This window comes from Moschus berezovskii, chromosome X, assembly GCF_049115385.1.
Source record: "Moschus berezovskii isolate FMDL1 chromosome X, NW_MosBer_1.0, whole genome shotgun sequence".
NCBI classification, from domain to species: Eukaryota; Metazoa; Chordata; class Mammalia; order Artiodactyla; family Moschidae; genus Moschus; species Moschus berezovskii.
Window position 1 is genome coordinate 32,568,891 of NC_142488.1, and position 15,475 is coordinate 32,584,365.

A 15,475-nucleotide genomic window follows, 5' to 3' on the forward strand; every position below is an offset into this window, starting at 1 on the left:
GGTGATTAAAAGCATAGACACTAAATATAGCATAGTAAAGAAGAAATACAAATTGATTCCTAGATACATTTAGAATAACATTGAAGAACCACAAAGATGAATAGAAAAAGTTCTAAAGCACTTATAAAAGACAGATTACTAGACAGAAATGAGAATTAAACTAACAAAAACAAAACAAATGAAAAGCAAATTAAAAACTCAATAGCAGTAATGAAAGCCAGATAGAGGAATATTATTTTCAAATTAGTGAAGAAAAAAGCTATCAACCTTATAGTGTATGCCTCGCAAAGTTGTCTTTCAACAAGGAAAACAAAAGCATTTCAACATACATGAAAAGAGATTTTACCATAAATAAGCCTGCATGGAAGGAACTTCGGAAGGATCTGATGAAAATGCTTCACACTGAGGAAAATAAAAGATTAAAATGTAGGCATGTCTCACAAGTACTTTCCATATAAAATAAGAATAATAACAAAATAGCAACAAAAAGTCTAATATGTGTAGCTCATAAAAGGGCAGATACTTGGACATTGTCAAAACTGGGATGATAAAAGTTAAAGAGTTAAGGTTTTTGCATTGGTCAGTAGGTGTTTGAATTGTTAACTTTAGACTATGTTAAATATTCAGGACAAAATATCAGTAAAACAAAAATATCAGTATAAAATAAAAGTGAAATATCAGTAAAAGAAAAATGCTGTAATTTTCTTTCAAAACTAACAGAGGGAAAAATAGGTGAAAGAAACCAAATATAGCTCAATCAATCCTAACATAAACAAACCAAAAAAAAAAAAAAACAAGAAAGGAGAAAAGCAGCATCTCAGAGAAAATGAGACAAATACAAAAGGAAAAGCAAATTTATAGAAACAAATCCAGGCAGTACCTGTATTTATTATCCCTGTTGTCATGTATAAATAAAATCTATATGGCTAGAAGCCCATGCACTGCAGGTGTTGTAGTATTTACTGAGGAAACCCCATGGAAATAGAAGCAATAACACATGTGCAAGTCCTCTGTTGCCCACTGAATTCTTAGGCAATGAAAAATATTTCATGTTAGCCCTCAGACTCTGGAAGAAGGTACTCAACACGTGAGCTATGCATTTTTAAAGCATCATTAATCCATGGGAAGCATTAGTCCCTCCCATAGTTAGATCAGCAACCAGGCTACAATAGCAATTTGACAAGGTAGAATCTTGACTCCAGTCCTGCCTTGCAATCTCAGCATTCATGGTAGGTGGGTAGCATTGTCTGTCCCTTCTACTTCAAGCCATGTGATTACAGCCATGTATCAATACAGCAGCAAGATTTGAAGTGTTTTCTTCATATAATCAGGAGCTGAGGTCCAAAACCTTATTATGTACCAGAAATGATTTTCTTAGTCAGCAGGCCATAACTCTTCTCCACAAAACTTTAAAGGAATATGTGAACTCAATTTTTGTTTCAGGGGACCAACCTGCAGGAGACCAGTCTGGGGAAAGCTAACCCTTATCTTTCAAGAACATATGAACTAAACTTATTAATTAAGATGTATATTTTCAGGTTAAACAAAAATATCAAATTTCATCGATATTCTTTTTATAATAGAAAAACCCAAAGCTAAGTAGAGATTAAAATTAAAGTAGTTAATAAATATATATCAGGCAAACACTAATGAAATTACAGATGAGCCAGTTATACTAATATCAGAAAAAATAAACCTAAGCAGGATGGATTTAGTATATACTAGAGTATATACCAGAAAAACATCTATTTCTGCTTTATTGACTATGCCAAAGCCTCTGACTGTGTGGATCATAATAAACTGTGGAAATTCTGAAAGAGATGGGAATAACAGACTACCTGACCTGCCTCTTGAGAAATCTGTATGCAGGTCAGGAAGCAACAGTTAGAACTGGACATGGAACAACAGACTAGTTCCAAATAGGAAAAGGAGTACATCAAGGTTGTATATTGTCACCCTGTTTATTTAACTTATATGCAGAGTACATCATGAGAAATGTTGGGCTGGAAGAAGCACAAGCTGGAATCAAGATTGCTGGGAGAAATATCAATAACCTCAGATATGCAGATGACACCACCGTAATGGCAGAAAGTGAAGAGGAACTAAAAAACCTCTTGATGAAAGTGGAAGAGGAGAGTGAAAAGGTTGGCTTGAAGCTCAACATTCAGAAAACAAAGATCATGGCATCTGGTCCCATCACTTCATGGGAAATAGATGGAGAAACAGTGGCTGACTTTATTTTTCTGGGCTCCAAAATCACTGCAGATGGTGACTGCAGCCATGAAATTAAAAGACGCTTATCCCTTGGAAAGAAAGTTACGACCAACCCAGACAGCATATTAAAAAGCAGAGACATTACTTTGTCAACAAAGGTCCGTCTAGTCAAGGCTATGGTTTTTCCAGTGGTCATGTATGGATGTGAGAGTTGCACTGTGAAGAAAGTCGAGTGCCGAAGAATTGATGCTTTTGAACTGTGGTGTTGGAGAAGACTCTTGAGAGTCCCTTGGACCGCAAGGAGATCCAACCAGTCCATTCTAAAGGAGATCAGTCCTGGGTGTTCATTGGAAGGACTGATGCTAAAGCTGAAACTCCAATACTTTGGCCACCTGATAAGAAGAGCTTACTCATTTGAAAAGACCCTGATGCTGGGAAAGATTGAGGGCAGGAAGAGAAGGGGACGACAGAGAATGAGATGGCTGGATGGCATCACCAACTCGATGGATATGAGTTTGAATGAACTCCGGGAGTTGGTGATGGACAGGGAGGCCTGGCCTGTTGCGGTTCATGGGATCGCAAAGAGTAGGACACGACTGAGCGACTGAACTAAACTGAACTGAAATACATATTGATATGAAGAAAAGCATCAGTTCTCTAAGAAGATGCTGTGCTGTGCTGTGCTGTGCTTAGTCACTCAGCCGTGTCCCACTCTGTGTGACTCCATGGACTATAGCCCGCCAGGCTCTTCTGTCCACGGGATTCTCCAGGCAAGAATACTGGAGTGGGTTGCCATGCCCTCCTCCAGGGTATCATCCCAACCCAGGGTTCGAACTCAGGTCTCCCACATTGCAGGTGAATTCTTTACCAGCTGAGCTACCAGGGAAGCCCCCTCCAAGAAGATATTTAAATGCTAATTTCTGTACATGGTAATACATTCTTACAATATGTAAAGTGAAAGTGTCCAGAACTACAAGTTGAAGTAGACAAATTCAACAACAGAAGGTTTCAACATAACTGTTTCCGGCAAGTCAAGCAGACAAAAAAATAAAATACAGAAAATATGAACCACAAAATGTGAACATACTTTACATAGTGACCATAAGCAGAACCCTACGGGAACAAATGGAGAATAACTTAGGCGTATATTATACATTTAGATAAATGGACACCTAATCCATAAAGCAAGGCCCAGAAAATACCAAAGAAGCAGTATGATACAAACTACCTTAAGTAACTCATTGATCAAAGGATAAATAATAGAGTTTTTTTTTAAATTGGAGCTAACCAATAATAAAGTGCTGTATATTAAACAAACTGTAGACTACGAAAATTTTTAAAAATATCAGATATCTAAAGGCTAAAATAAAACTGTACAAGTATTAAAATATGTGTGAATTCCTTTATTATCTATAAAATGGTTTTTAAAAGTGCCTTATTGTGATCCAAAATTTAGAAACAATAAGGGAAATTCTTGATAAATGTTATGACATTAAAAATGTTGTTGTTGAGTTGTTAAGTCATATCCGACTCTCTGTGAACCCATGAGCTGTAGTCCGGCAGGCTCTTCTGTTCACGGGATTCTCCAGGCAAGAACAGTGAAGTGGGTTGTCATTTCCTTCTCCTCTGGGGATCTTCCTTACCAAGGGATCGAACCCACGTCTCCTGCATTGCAGGCAGATTCTTTACCACTGAGCCTCCAGGGAAGCTCATTACATATGTGTATGGTATAAATAAAGAAGAAGGGGGAATTCCCTAGTGGTTCAGTGGTTAGGACTCCATGTTTCCATTGCAAAGGGCATGGTGTCAATCCCTGGTGGAGGAACTAAGATCCTGAAAGTTGTGTGGCATGGCCAAAAAATAAAATACAAAGAAGGAAGAAAGGAAAGAAGGAAGTGACGGAGGGAGGGATAACAACAAATGACAAAGCTGGATGAAATACTTTCATCTTGTATCAAATATAGAGGGCAAACATTGTTATTATACAAAGAACCTCTAAAAAAGAAAAAGTCCCAACACTTTAAAGAAGAAAAAAATAGGCAAGTGCTATGGGAAGCAGTTCACAGAAAAAGAACCAACAATGGCCCTTAATTATCTGAGGTGATCAGATGTATAATAAGAGAAATACAAATTGAAACTGCACTGAGGTATGATTTCTAACCTTGGCAAAAACAGAAAACTTTAACAACATACTCCGTTGTTAAGGTTGTGAGAAACAATCACTTTCGTTCATTGCTCGTGAAAGTCGCTCAGTTCTGTCCGTCTCTTTGCAACCCCATGAACCATACAGTCCATGGAATTCTCCAGGCCAGAATACTGGAGTGAGTAGCCTTTCCCTTCTCCAGAGGATCTTCCCAAACCAGGGATCAAACCCAGGTCTCCCGCACTGCAGGTGGATTCTTTACCAACTGAGCTATCACGGAAGCCCTCATACATTGTTAATGGAAAAGCAAAACCGAACTGGCTCTAAGAATTTGAATTAGCAAAATTACACATGCATTTTCTCTGAGACCCAGAAATCCCACTTCTAGGAATCTATTTCCAAGATACACTCAGAAACATACATAAAGCTACTTCCCCACTAATCACAAAAGCAAAACAGTTGCAAAAAAAGAATGAAAGAAATACCTTACACTTTTTGGAGAACCTTTTGGGTAACAAGTGTGGGAATTCATATGCACACTCATACACATGAACATACATGTTTGCTAATATTTTCCAAAAGACAGTAGAAGGATAAACCAAAATAGTAAATTTGGAGAAGACAAAAGAGAGGTAGTGGGAAGAACAAAGACAAAAACTAGGTATTTTTCAATGTGACTTGTTTTATAGTTTTGACCTTAGCACCATCTTCATTTTTTTATACATGTGAAAAATAACATTAAACAAAATAGGAAAAAGTGAAGCAATCCCTAACATAAAAAATAAATTGAAACTCACTATTATTAATTTGCCAACAAAGGTCCATCTAGTCAAAGCTATGGTTTTTCCAGTAGTCATATATGGATGTGAGAGTTGGACTATAAAGAAAGCTGAGTGCTGAAGAATTGATGCTTTTGAGCTGTGGTGTTGGAGAAGACTCTTGAGAGTCCCTTGGACAGCAAGGACATCCAACCAGTCCATCCTAAAGGAAATCAATCTTGAATATTTATTGGAAGAACTGAATGCTAAAGCTGAAACTCCAATACTTTGGCCAACTGATGCGAAGAACTGACTCACTAGAAAAGACCATGATGGTGGGAAATATTGAAGGCAGGAGGAGAAGTGGATGACAGAGGATGAGATGGTTGGATGGCATCACTGACTGGATGGACATGAGTTTGAGCAAACTCTGGGAGTTGGTGATGGACAGGGAAGCCTGGCATGCTGCAGTCCATGGGGTTGCAAAGAGTCCGACATGACTGAGAGACTGAACTGACTAACTGACTGATTATTACTTTATATCAAATTTGTGGCCTAATGGCAAAGATATCTACTTCAAACATTTTAAAATAGAATGTTGAATTTACATACCTAAGCATACAAAAATGAAAATCAAAGAATCTTAGGTTGCACTATTGGGATCATTCTAAAACTCTTGTAAAGATATATACATACTCCTCCATACACAAAGTAGAATAAACCATATATGCAATTACACTTATATCACTAAGAACCAAGATCTTCAGCATAAAAGACAACATCAAGATACAAATCAAACGTGAAACAGAATCCTATAATGTCCATTTAAATGTGGGAAATTAGTAATATGAAGTTAGAATGTATAGATTTACTTACTTTTGTAGAAACGTTCTTTTCCGTCAACTTTATATTTCTGTTTTCTGTTTAAGAGCTTGGGAGGGAACAGCTTGAGACCAGTCAGTTATCATATTCAGCACGGAAACGCTGAATAGGCACAGAGGGCGCTGCCTGCCCTCAGACTAATCTGCAACCTGGACTATAGTAGCAGTAAACTCCGGAACTCGATAGGTCCATTCATCCTGAAGTTCCTCCTCAGTCACAGCCTTTCCAGCAGCGTCCTACTCTTTGTTTTCAACCTCCTCAGGATCTCCGTGGAAATACAGATTAGGCGCCACCTCCTGCAAGTTAACGCGGGGAAACGTGCTGTGCATGCGCAGAATCTCCGGGTCCAGCAGCCACTGCGTCAGCCCCAACTGAAGGTGTTCCCTTGTCGCTGAATGGGGTGAATGGGGTGGCAATGTCTACATAGCCTAGAGGAGAATCTGTGTTACACAGAACAATAGTAGACAAGTTAACTTAAGACGCCTCTGGGAGAGGCAGATGGTCAGTCCTGGGATCTGTAACAACGAGAAGTTGAGGCTCCTGGAATGCTGCCTGGATCTGGTTAGTGATGTTTCCAGAACTTAGGTGGCCAGCAATAGAGGTGGCCTGAGTATCAGCTACAGATTTCAGTGCGTCCCACTGGCCAGTATTCCTGAAGGTGATGATGCCAATATCAGATGGATTTTCAGTGGCAACCATGCATGAGCTGCTGGCAGAAACTTCTCCCAGGGTCTCTTCACACTTAAGATGTAGATGCCACCACTTTCCTTTTTGTAGATAAATGTTCCATTTGAAAGTCAAGGTTCGTGCCACCTGAGTCGGTTTCTGTGGCAAGGAATTTAGGTACAGTCTCCTCCTTCTTGTGCACTACCGCCAGGCAAGGGCTTCAAACATTGTGAATGTTCGCCTTTCTGACATGAACTGAAGACAATACCGTTTGGACTCCTCTCTGCATAATGTGGAAAGGTAAAATTTATTTTTCTCCTTGTAAGATAAACAAAATACATGTGTTTTTAGCTCTCCACTGAAATGCTCTAAAAACTGTGACAATCCAGTAGAAAATGCAAACCTACCACCCAGATATAGTTTCCAAATATTATTTTCCACTTACAAAAATTACCAGGGTTTCTTAAAACATATCTGTTATCAGAAATATTTAATGTGAGCCTGATCATCTTGTCACCTCTAAAATCCTGTACCTAGACTTCCTCATAGACCATGAAAGGACACAGGAGGCAACTTGAAGGGACTCTCATTAGCCAAACATAGGACCATTTGAGCTTCAAATATAATGAATACTGAAATACAGCAAATCTAATGAGTTGGCCAAAAAATGTGTTCAGTCTTTTCCAAAAGATGGTATGAGAAAACCCAAATGAACTTTTTGGCCAACCCAACATTAAAATTGATAATTACACTTAATATCCTACTTATTCTTAATTCCTAATTTTTCATCTGTTGCGATCCTACTTAGGCAACCAGCTCATTATTCAAGGAAATTCATACATAAGGTAAAATAATAGGAATTGCATAGCACTATTTATAAAATATAAAATATTCACACTGAATCAATTGGACATCTAGATTTAACTGTTAATGTGAAATTTTGAAAATGGAAAAATGAGAATTTCAAAATCAATATAAACAGAATAGTATATGAACAATAGGATAAACCAAATATAGAAGTTAGGAGATAATAAATGTAAGATCTGGAAATTTATGCAATTCAAGACAAATGCAAAATGAAGAGAATCAGCAAGACAAAAGTTGATTATTTTAAAAAGATAACACACAGATGTTGGCAAAATTAATCAAGAAGAACAGCAGTACATATAAACAATATGAGGGAAGAAAAAGCAGAAAAGACATAAGTAGAGATAATACTCAGATTACCTAGGGAGAACAAGAAAATCTTTATGACAAGAAGCTTGAATATTTAAACAAAATATTCAATTTCTTAGAAACTGAGTTTTAATAATTGACTCAAAAACATTGTCTTTTAACAAATACATTGAATCAGTATTTTAAAATGTAAAATAACAAATACCAGGCCTAAGGTTTTCAGGAAAATTCTGTCAATTACAAAGAGAAGATAAGTATACTCTTAAAAACACATTTCCAGAGAAGAGAGAGGAAAAAAATAAATTACTCCACAGTTCACTTAATGATGCAAATATAACCTCAACAGCAAAATCTGACCATAGCCGGCTAACAAAAAGAAATTAGAGACAAAAGCACTTATTAACTTAAAGATCTTAGATAAAATGTTAACAAATTTATCCCAGCAGTATGTAAGAAGCATAATTTCAGACTCTTTTGTTGACTATGATAGCTACTCCATTTCTTCTAAGGGATTCTTGCCCACAGTAGTAGATATAATGGTCATGGTCATCTGAGTTAAATTCACCCATTCCAGTCCATTTTAGTTTGCTGATTCCTAAAATGTCAATGTTCACTCTTGCCGTCTCCTGTTAGACCACTTCCAATTTGCCTTGATTCATGGACCTAACATTCCTGGTTCCTATGCAATATTGCTCTTTACAGCATCGGACTTTACTTCCACCACCAGTCACATCCACAATTGGGTGTTGTTTTTGCTTTGGCTCCATCTCTTCATTCTTTCTGGAATTATTTCTCCACTGATCTCCAGTAGCATATTGGGCACCTAGCAACCTGGCGAGTTCATCTTTCAGTGTCCTATCTTTTTGCCTTTTCATACTGTTCATGGGGTTCTCAAGGCAAGAATACTGAAGTAGTTTGCCATTCCCTTTTCCAGTGGACCACGTTTTGTCAGAACTGTCCACCATGACCCGTCTGTCTTGGGTGGCCCTATATGGCATGGTTCATAGTTTTATTGAGTTAGACAAGGCTGTCGTCCACGTGATCAGATTGGTTACTTTTCTGTGATTATGGTTTTCATTGTGTCTTCCCTCTGATGGAGAAGGATAAGAGGCTTATGGAAGCTTCCTGATTGGAGAGACTGACTGAAGAGGAAATTTGGTCTTGTTTTGATGGGCAGGGCCATGCTCAGTAAAACTTTAATCCAATTTTCTGTTGATGGACTCATTTGAAAAGACCCTGATGCTGAGAAAGATTGAAGGAGGGAGGAGAAGGGAATGACGGAGGATGAGATTGTTGGATGGCATCACTGACTCAAAGGACATGAGTTTGAGTAAACTCCAGGAGTTGGTGTTGGACAGCGAGGCCTGGCGTGCTACAGTCCATGGGGTCACAAAGAGTCAGAAACAACTGAGCGACTGAACTGAACTGAACTGAAGTGAATAAGCATAATACATCATGATCAGTGGGTTGTTTAGAACTTTTCAAGATCGAGTTGTGTTTGCCTAACAGCACTCTTAATTGTCATGTTGAGAAGAGACTGACATGTGAGAAGAGGCAGAAGGTGGGAAATAGTTAGGAGCAGTGTTGCCAGAGGAAATTTTGATTGGCTAAATCTGGCAACTCTAGCTAAGAGGTTATTGAAGTAATTGAAATGAGATATGTTGTTGGCTTGTACCAGGATGGTGGCACGGCAGATGGTGAGCAGTGATCAGATTCTGGAAAAATTTTAATGTCAAATTCAATAGGCTTTGATAGTCTGGATATGGATTATTTTCCATCTTTCTATCATCACTTGCCCAGCACTGTGCTAGGCCATTATCATCCTTTACTGCAGTTCTGAAACAGCCTCCTAATTGCTCTGTTGCCCCAGTCCTGTCCTTCTACAGTTCCAATTTCCAATTTAAATAGCATTTTGAAAAATAGAAATCTGATTATTCACTAAATCCCTTCAATGACTAACTTTTGGCTTTTGGATAATGTCTGACTCCTAGAAATCAATCACTTCCACTATGCAACCTCCACCTTCTGTCTGGCTGAGTCCTATTCATTCTCTAGTTCTTAACCTAAATGTGGCATTCTCAAGACCATCACTCAGACAGGTTTTGTTCCATTGCCATTGGTTCCCATAGAATTCTGGTTTCTCCTACCTTCAGGATGAATGTTACCATTCATCAAGCTACATTATAATCATTTGTTTAACTGGCTGTTTTATCAACTGTTTGTACTTTGGAAGTATAAGTATTTTACTTATTATCATATCCCTAGAACTTGAAGAATGTTTGACACAGAGTACATAGTAAATAAATATTTCAGATGAATTGTTAATAAATTAGCTAATTAAGTATTTCCATTTCATATTTGCACAAGGATTATTAAGATCTCCAAGAAAACAAATGGTGTGCTTTATAACAGCACACCAAATGGTGTTCATTATTATATTTGCTAAAAATAACTTCATAGAATGAGTTTTTCTTTTACTTAAAGCATAAATTTATATATATGTCTTGCTGTTGCTAAGTTATGTTTGATTCTTTATGACCCCATGAACCGTAGTCCACCAAGTTCCTCTGTCCATGGGATTTCCCAGGTAAGACCCATGTCTCCTGCATTGGCAGGCAGATTCTTTACCACTGAGCCACAAGGGAAGCCCAAATTTATATATATACCTAAATATAAACTTAATTAAAACAGTGCACATTTTGACATTTTACTTTAAAAATAATTACTTCAATCCTGGATTAACTAGAACTTCATTTGTACAATGTGAAAATGAAGTGAATGTTTCTTTCTACATATTTTATTTCACTACCTGTCAATATGATAACTGAAAAGAGTAGACACATTAGAGAACATTTCTTTCTCATTCTGCAGCCAATAGTGAAAAATAATGAAGTGACTCTAAAATGGAAGTCATTGAGATCTAAGAATTATTTTTAAAAGGAGGGAGCATATTTAAAACTTTGGGGAAGGATTAATAATCTAAGTATGTCATTGATAAAATAAGCTTCACAAAATAAAGAATTAATAACAAACTAGAAATATTGTGGATTCGTGGCCCTTTTAAAAGTAGTTTCTTTTCTGGTTTTAGCTAGAATTTGACCCAGCATTAATTGCATATTATCTACCAGACATACTCATGTGGAAAACCTGGTACACAGTCCCCAATGCCCAGGAAAATACCTTTCATTTTCCTTTGTAAAAACGAACTAGACTTCTTGAATAATAGCTGATCCTGTGGCCTGGAACATAGTTCAGTTCAGTTCAGTTCAGTTCAGTCACTCAGTCGTGTCCAACTCTCCGTGACCCCATGAATTATAGCACGCCAGGCCTCCCTGTCCATCACCAACTCCCGGAGTACACTCAAACTCATGTCCACAGAGTCAGTGATGCCATCCAGCCATCTCATTCTCGGTCGTCCCCTTCTCCTCCCACCCCCAACCTTTCCCAGCATCAGAGTCTTTTCCAGTGAGTCAACTCGTCGCATGAGGTAAGGCTGCCAAAAAGTGAGGAGGGTTTCAGAGATGACTTGGCTAGCACAAGGACAAATGAGCTCAGTTTAAAAAGGATTCTCATGATCTAAGTTTTGACAATATATACATAACAGAGGGAATACTACTGTAATTATTTGAAACAAGTCGAGTCTGTGAATGCATAACTCTTTAGTTATAATCATAAAAGAAAAGTTTAGTATGAAGTTTAAAAACAAGAACATCATAATGTACGTGAAAGCTGATATCATTCAGTTCAGTTCAGTTCAGTCCAGTCACTCAGTTGTGTCGAACTCTTTGCAACACCACGGACTACAGCATGCCAGGCTTCCCTGTCCATCACAAAATCCTGGAGCCTACTCAAACTCATGTCCATCAAGTCAGTGATGCCATCCAACCATCTCATCCTCTGTCGTCCCCTTCTCCTCTCTCCTTCAATCTTTTCCACCATCAAGGTCTTCTCTAATGAGTTAGTTCTTCACATAAGGTGGCCGAAGTATTGGAGTTTCAGCTTCAGCATCAGTCCTTCCAATGAATATTCAGGACTGATTTCCTTTAGAATTGACTGGTTGGATCTCCTTACAGGCCAAGAGGCTCTCAAGTCTTCTCCAGCACCACAGTTCAAAAGAATCAATTCTTCGGCACTCAGCTTTCTTTATAGTCCAACTCTCACATCCATATATGAGTACTGGAAAAACCATAGCTTTGACTAGACAGACTTTTGTTGGCAAAGTAATGTCTCTGCTTTTTAATATGCTGTCTAGTTGAGTCATAGCTTTTCTTCCAAGAAGCAAGTGTCTTCTAATTTCACGGCCCTAGTCACCATCTGCAGTGATTTTGGAGCCCAAGAAAATAAATTCTGTCACTGTTTCCATTGTTTCCCCATCTATTTGCCATGAAGTTATGGGACTGGGTGCCATGCACTTCGTTTTCTGAATGCTGAGCTTTAAGCCAAATTTTTCACTCTCCTCTTTCACATTCATCAAGGGGCTCTTTAGTTCTTCGCTTTCTGCCATGAATGTGGTGTCATCTGCATATTTGAGGTTACTGATATTTCTCCCAGCTGTCTTCATTCCAGCTTGTGCTTCATCCGGCCTGGCATTGCCCATGATGTATTCTGCATATAAGTTAAATAAGCAGGGTGATAATATACAGCCTTGACGTACTCCTTTCCTATTTGGAACCAGTCTGTTGTTCCATGTCCAGTTCTAACTGTTGCTTCTTGACCAGCATACAGGTTTCTCAGGAGGAAGGTCAGGTAGTCTGGTATTCCCATCTCTTTCAGAATTTTCCACAGTTTATTGTGATCTACACAGTCAAAGAATTTGGCATAGTCAATAAAGCAAAAGTAGATGTTTTTCTGGAATTCTCTTGCTTTTTCGATGATCCAGTGGATGTTGGCAATTTGATCTTTGGTTCCTCTGCCTTTTCTAAAACCAGCTTGAACATCTGGAAGTTCATGGTTCACGTACCGTTGAAGCCTGGCTTGGAGAATTTTGAACATTGCTTTGGTAGCATGTGAGATGAGTACAATTATGTGGTAGTTTGAGCATTCTTTGGCATTGCCTTTCTTTGGATTGGAATGAAAACTGACCTTTTCCAGTCCTGTGGCCAGTGCTGAGTTTTCCAAATTTACTGGCATATTGAGTGCACCACTTTCACAGCACCATCTTTTAGGAATTGATTGCTGATATCATTAAATTTTATTTAATTGGTTAATTTTAATGATAAGGGAATGTAATGTATATAACATCCATTTTCTGTTATGAAATTATCTTTTTATGAAGAATAAATTTGTATCTTTCTCAATATTTGTTATGTTTAAGAAAATTAAGACCCTACAGAAACAAATTGTTTATAATTGGTAGTCTCCCATCCTATGTAGTAAGAAAGAAATATCAAATGGTTTTTGCAAGATGAATGAACTAAATAGCATATTCTTCATTGACCAAAACCTGAACTCTCTGAATGACGACAGTAAATATAACTAGATGATAATGTCTTACTTATCTACAATATTGATTACAAATCAGATCAGTATACAATATTTAATAGGCAGCAAGCTATAGAGCGTTGGACAAGTGAGAATGAAAAAAACTGGTTACTTTGGGAAAGCTCAGCAGCATATAGGATACCAAAATTTAAGAAAAAATCTCAAGTTTGACATTATTTAAACATTATGATTAAAATAAAGGGATTAGGAGCTACAATTTGAAGTACCTTAAAGGGCACAACTGTATCCCATAGCCCATTCAAGAAGTAATTAGTTGATATCCAGAACCTACAACTTTGATTGGTTTTCTAGACATTTGGATTGTTTCCAATCTACATACCAAGATGACCATAGCTGTGAACTTCTGAAGTCTGCTTGGTGAGACAGAATTATTCTGTTTCATTAGAACAACTTCCTTAAAGTAAAAGAGCGCCATCAAAAGTATATAAAGATTTTAAATGTTTTAATATAATTTGCAAAATTTCATTCAGAAAGTCTGTAATAATATACACCATAAAAAGTAGTGTTTGAGAGTGATTTTCCCATGTATGTGTATATCCAAGATAACTGGTTGTCTCCCCAGTGTCTATTATCTCATTCTTTACTAACAGAAAGCACATTTCATTCTAGATTTCAATGTGCCAAGACCGAAACTAAATTTCCTAGTGCCCCTGTACCCAGAAGTGAACAACAAGGTGAAGCATAAATTAGGTAAGTCTTCTGGATATCCTCTATCCTTAACAAGACATGATGCTAGGGATATAGCAGCAATCTTGGAACCAGAGAACCTAATAACCAAAAATCACTTGCTAAGGATGATGATAATTTTGAGAATGAATCCTTTTTTATTTCCTTTTTGGATCCTATCTCCCAGTTATACATTCTAGAAATGCGTTAAGTTCAAGCACCATACAAAGTTTGGCCCACCTTTTTATCCTCAGTGCCTAGCATACTGCCTTTCTATAATAATGGTACTACAGAGAGCTATTACTAAATATTTTATGAATAAATTAATAATATAATAATTCATATTTTTCTCTCTAGAATATATCTTCCAGTGTTTCTTGTGAAAGAACACGGTAGTTCACTTTCTCTGCTCTACATGCCACCTGTGTATGTTGACAGACTATCTGGCGTATAAATATTTTTTACTTCTTTGTTCTCTCAAAATATTGTAGATTTTACTCTATTCTCTTCTCCATTTGTTATTGCAAATGTTCCAAAGTCCTTTTTTTTAATTCCCTGGAGTAAAATTTTCATTTTATGCTTCCTTGATTGTAGAATTATTAATTTTTCATGAAATGTCTCACAAATTCACTAGAATGAGATATTTTTCTTGGTAAACACTTCATCTTATAAGTCAAACCTTTCTTCAGTTGTGTGATATTTTACTAAACTAAATCTTATGTTGCTTTTCTTTCATTATCTTTTGGTTTTGATCTCCTCCTTTGGAAGACAAACTTTCTCATTCTATCTTCCCCATGTCTTATCTTATAGTTTTAATTGTCATACTCTCTTTTCTGCTTTTCTGTATTCAGAGAAAGTATCCTTGATTTGCCTTCCATACGATGGATTCAGCTTCCCCACACCATCACTACACTTCACTGTTTCTAAGACTGAATTTCAATCTGCAATATTAAATCCTTTGCCATGTTTTCTTGTCTCACTGCACTCTCTATTCATTTCCTTCTGACTTTAAAATCAACTCAAATTTTGATTATGGGTTCTTGTATTTTCATCATAGACAAGAGTGTATCAGTGTCTTAAAATTAATTTCACTTCATGTGGTACATTTTTATCCAAAAAAAAAAGAGTTTTCTTTATTTCATTTTTGTGGTTATTGTTGCAACTTGTGATATGCATGAAATAGAAGATATAAAACTTTGGTGTTATGTCAGTTCAGTTCAGTCGCTCAGTTGTGTCCGACTCTTTGCAGTATCAAGTCTAAATCAGTGAATTCTCCTTTTTCATAATAACCGTGCTCTTGGAATTATTTTCTTAATTTGCAAAACAAAGAGATAGCTAATTAGCCCATTCTATAGCTGGTACATAATATTTATTATCATTGTTACTATTTTGTAATTATATCTGTTTTATGTAAGTTTTCTGGTCTAAAGGAAGGATATCTTGGTTTCACTACCTGGTTATATGCCAC

At 37.1% G+C, this 15,475-nt stretch overlaps 1 pseudogene; it reads right to left on the reverse strand.

The window, feature by feature from the left end:
* Window positions 1-6,020: 6,020 nt before the first annotated feature.
* Window positions 6,021-13,756, reverse strand: LOC129563836 (small ribosomal subunit protein uS2 pseudogene; annotated as a pseudogene).
* Between the last annotated feature and the right edge of the window lie 1,719 nt (window positions 13,757-15,475).